The sequence below is a fragment of the Babylonia areolata genome, chromosome 25 (assembly GCF_041734735.1).
Source record: "Babylonia areolata isolate BAREFJ2019XMU chromosome 25, ASM4173473v1, whole genome shotgun sequence".
NCBI lineage: Eukaryota > Metazoa > Mollusca > Gastropoda > Neogastropoda > Buccinidae > Babylonia > Babylonia areolata.
Genome location: NC_134900.1, coordinates 25827479 through 25832478, shown reverse-complemented (window position 1 = coordinate 25832478; position 5000 = coordinate 25827479). Strand labels below are relative to the sequence as shown.

General features: G+C 42.4%; 1 protein-coding gene across 3 annotated transcripts in view; it reads right to left on the bottom strand.

The window, feature by feature from the left end:
* The window catches only part of LOC143299974 (protein mono-ADP-ribosyltransferase PARP3-like), a 28133-nt gene extending 23175 nt beyond the window's left edge, over positions 1-4958 (bottom strand). The window contains exons 1-2 of one of the 3 annotated variants that reach the window (XM_076613534.1): positions 4802-4958; positions 3156-3222 (exon numbers count right to left, since the gene is read on the bottom strand). The gene's annotated coding sequence lies outside the window, so the exon portion shown is untranslated. Of the gene's footprint in view, positions 1-2651; positions 2754-3155; positions 3223-4801 lie in introns of those variants that run through there. The other 2 variants (XM_076613533.1, XM_076613531.1) reach the window with 2 other exon arrangements.
* Positions 4959-5000: the final 42 nt, after the last annotated feature.

Below are 5000 nucleotides of genomic sequence, written 5' to 3'. Positions count from 1 at the left end.
AAAATACTCCTCCCCCCCTGCCCCCTAAAAAAACAAACACCCAACAACTGTGTATGGGTGCCTAAAAGGAAATTTTCTTCCTAAAATTCTAACATGCTTATCATGACCCAATGGTGCAGGCTCCAGTACAAGTCTGAATCCCTGTCCTGTGCATACCTGAGAAGGGGAAAAAATGAAAGTATATGTGGCTAGATACCTCCCCCTTACACTCCCTGTGAATGCCTTTAGAGCACCCTCTTCTGACCAAGTCAGCTTTATTGTTTCTCAAGAGAAACTGCCCATGCTGAGAAGACATGACCATGGTGTGTGTCGCTGTTTGTGCTTCACCACCTCATATGTCATTATATGTCATTGTCAAAGCCTAATCCGTACAGTATCTATACTCAGAACAGAAGTGAACATGGAGGTTGCAGCCCAAAAATGCAGAAGAAACTGAAATAATAAAAATACCTGGTATTAACAGAAATATCGAAACGTTTGTGGTCATTGTTGACTCAGTGTGAGAAGAAAAATGAGAGAAGCAAATATATATCAAATGGGAGAGTATGAAAAAACCCATTCTCCTCTTTTTATGACTACTGAGGAGAAAACAGCCAAAATGTCAGGCACTGGTCAAAAAGAACATCTAGACACCTGCAAGAATTTCACTGGCAAAAGTCTGGGGATGTTGCCAGGAAACAGAACAGTAAAACTTAAGGGAAAGTTTTCTTTTTAATCTTTAATTAAAACATACTGTCATTCTGATCAAGAAAAATCAATCTTCATAGACTAAGATTAAATAAAAGAAGGCCCTAGAAACCAGGGAAAGTGAACTCCCACTCATACAAGCTGGAACAAACTCCAAATGAATCCTATTTACTACCACTAGTATAATTTACTGATCAGTAGTGTACTGTGTAAAAAAAGCTACCTGCACAAGCACAGCCTATCTCACAAAACACTTCAGACTAATGAACATATCTCTACAGGACAAGACTACAGACTGAAATGCATGTTCTGCATTATTTTTTAATGATAAATTCACAGAAGGGCAGAATTAGGAATCAGTCAAAAATGATTTCAGACCTAATTTTAAGAATTAAGAATGTGTATGTGTGCATGTAGATGTGTGTGTGTGTGCGTGTGTGTGTGTGTGTGCACGTGTGTGGAGCCATAACAGTGCACACATGCAAATGTGCATACAAAAGATTATATATATATATATGCATTCAAGTTTATTTGTGCATAAATTTGTACTTGTAAGTGTGCCCATGCACAAGCAGTTGACTCTGTTAAACAACTTCTGCCAAAAAATCTGGAGAACGTGCAATGAGCATTAATATGAGCTTTGGCATTCAGGAAGTGCCTTCCTCCGTTACAACATAAGGCTTATGTATTTCAGGGTGGTGACATCACCACCAATTTTTTTGTTCCCGGATCTCCAAGTCAAGAGCTAAACTCATCAACAGACTATCGTTTGTACAAGGTCCGAAGAGAGGGCTGTATTTCTGTGGGTGCAATTAACACAAGCATTTATTACTAAGCTGGGCCAGCCTTACAGTCTTATAGATGAGCATGTAGTTCCAGTCAACACACTGCTGATGTGAATGCAGAGAAATGTGAATGCGAGGCTATGCCTGATGCCATCTATTATGGTTCAAGGCTAAAGGCTATTCTTATGTTGCCAACAATTTGCTATAATCCTATGAATGATATGCCTTACATCAATAAAACCGAGATGAGTAAATTATATTAAAAAGAATAGTTAAGCGAACAAAATAATTCTTTTCTTTTTTCTTTTTTTTAATATCAAAATTCACAGATATAATCATATTTGGCAATGCAGAATCTGATATCTTACAAAAATGCATTTTATCTGCAAGGGTTATACCTTTTCCCAACATGCTTCATTTGCAACAATATATTTGGAATGCATCATATAATTTCCTTTTAACTTCCATCATTATTAAAAGTGATGTGAGCAAATGTCCATTTGCATTCAACACACATTTAACAAAGTCAAAAACGAGAATCACTGTCCCGAATTGTGCAGCAGTGACTGAAAAGTCCAGATCTTGATTATCTTTCACCCAGTGATTTTATGCACAACTCATTTTGCCCTTCAAAATCAAAGGCAAAACGGCTCCGGCTCAGAAACCTCACCTGTGTTGCATTCGTGTGCATACTGATCCTGCTAATCTTGAATTCTGCTTGAAATAATATGATCACATGTAGGTCAACAATATACCCGGTCCTACCGCTTGCTATTTCTCCACTCCAGGTCAGGTTTGCTGCTGTTTTCTGGTCGCCATGTTACTTGAACTGTTACCGACAGCAGACTTAATTCCATAATGATAAAACGCACCCAGCTCTGTTGCGGTTGGTTTGCATTATTCAGTTCCACACTTCCATGTGCAGTATGATTTTGACAGAATCATCAAAAGCGCACAACAAATTCATCTAAATCCCTGCTACCGGGGGAAAAATGTAGGCGAGAGCTTGAACTCCATCAACTACACGAAGCACATCGCCTCTATTCGACAAGGAAGTTGAAGCCACTGAAATCGTCTGCAAACTGAACAACATAAACGTTTTTTTCCGAGTAAAAACTGAAATATACGCCTTTTAGACTGCATATCCATGCAAAGGCATCGCAAGCACAAATACATTACCTCACATTTTCGACGTTTTTGTGCAGCAGCAGGCATCAATATGCATTTGATCCTGCAAACCGGTGCAAAGCGAGCAGCTACACGCTTCCATTCGGGCCAGGGGAGGTAACATATAATAGACACGCCCACTAAAGCCGTCGATGATAATCTACTTTTACGAATGTGTTCCAACCATGTGATGAATTTTCACCGACTGTGTAAAATCTGAAACATTAAGTGCTATATACTGATATGATAAATTGAAAACTGTGACTTTTTAACAGCATATGATTAGGCAAGTTCTGCAAAAATCGGGGGGATCGATAATACCAGCACATGAAAAAGTAGGTCACCGATTACCTCCCTTGACGTATTGAGATCAAGTTGACCTCTGTGGGATAAAAATATGCGAAAACTCGACCGGCACTCCATCGAGACTAAAACTAAATACCTTATCTCTTAGACTTTTTGACTGATGATTCAAACAAAAAAAGCAGTGGACTGGAATGAAAAAACAAACCTTACTGTGTCAAACCTGCTCAAGGAAGACTGAGATCGACTGGAATCGTTCAGGGTGTTTTGACTGAAGACCCTGACAACAGACAAGCTCGAACAAGTCACCGCATTCATGTGTGAGCATGTGGTTGTGTGTGTGTGTGTGTGTGTGTGTGTGTGTGTGTGCCCACGGTGCATGCGTGTGTGTGTGTGTTCGGTCACTGATGATTTGTGTGTGTGTGTCTGTGTGCCAGTGCCGTGTGCGTGCGTGCGTCACCGGTGACAGTGTGCACTGACGTGTGTGTGTGTGTGTGTGTGTGTGTGTGTGTGTGTGTGTGAGCGTGCAGGCTCTCCTTGACCATTATCACAGTAGAACTCAGTAAGGTTCAGAATCACATGATTTCGATGCCAGTCAATCTGACAGTTTGCTGAGTCCGACTGATAAAAGTTATTCAGGCATGGCCGCAGCATCATGTCACACACAGTGATACCGACAGTGGATCAACGTTTCCCTTTGAAGGTATACAGTTTACATATGCACTTAACTGCGGAGACCAAGCGACACGCCGGCGGTGTGGCAGTGCATAACTGACACGCCGATCATCAGCGGTGTATGATATACGGCCGTGCATGACAGCTATTGACTCTCGCCCAAGACTGTAATTTGTCTCGGCACTGGCCAGTATACAAAAACACACGCGGACTGTTCTTGAGAGACTTTTCGGGGAGAAACTGCAAAGCAGTTATAACTTGACTGGACTACTAGTACCCGGTTGCACTGAGACAAGTTCTTCCGTCTCTTTTCACTGAGTTCTCCGCCGCCGGCCGCGGGCGACTTTGTTCTTCATTGTTCCCCGCTTGTTCTTCTGTTTTCTCAGTTCCATTTCCTGCAGCCAGAGATTAAAACCGACATTTTGATTTGCTGAATTTGGTTCCAGCACTACTACGGACAAAATATCGGACGGAATAGTGTGCAAAGACAGATCGGATTGAGCGGCTACACGGACAAAATAAACCAGTGATCGTGAGAATGCACACATACACACACACCGTGCTCACACACACCCACACCCACACACACACACTGACTCACACACACACACACACACACACAACGGCACACACACACACTGACACACCGCACTGACACACACGCGGCACCGGCACACACACACACACACACACACACACACACACACACACACACACACACAGAGCATGTCCACACACATCTACACGTACTAGTACACACACACACACACACACACACACACACACACACACACACACACACCGTCACACTGACACACACACCGGCACACACACTACACACCTGACACACACTCTCTCTCCGAGTCTCACCACGGTATTGATAAATCGACGAAATACATTCATACCACTGACATGTCCGGTCATGTCCGTCATATATTGGTCCAGATAATCACATAAATACATGCCAATTGTGGACGCTCTGATCGCCGGTCAGTCGGCCCGCGGTACCGGCTGTCACGGTGCAACTGACAAAAAATGGCTCGCACTGCCCAGTTAGTAAATTAAGTTGAACACTGTCAGCAGAACTGCATCACTTCGCAACACTAATAACAAATACAAGGAATTCTAATGATCGTCACCGGTATATAAAACATTCTTGCATTGCTTCTGCCAAACTGGCTTACCTGAAGTGAAATAGAAAGAGAAAACGAAAGCAACTGAACACCACAGTCGACAGTTCCTCTGTTCGATTTCACGTTTCTGATAAGTATGGCACCGGTTTCGTAGTTCTGGACTACAACAATCACTCAACACTGCAACAACAACATACAACTGGTACCCTTAACGGACATGGAATAGAGCTCTTGCAGCAAGCAAAAGTCG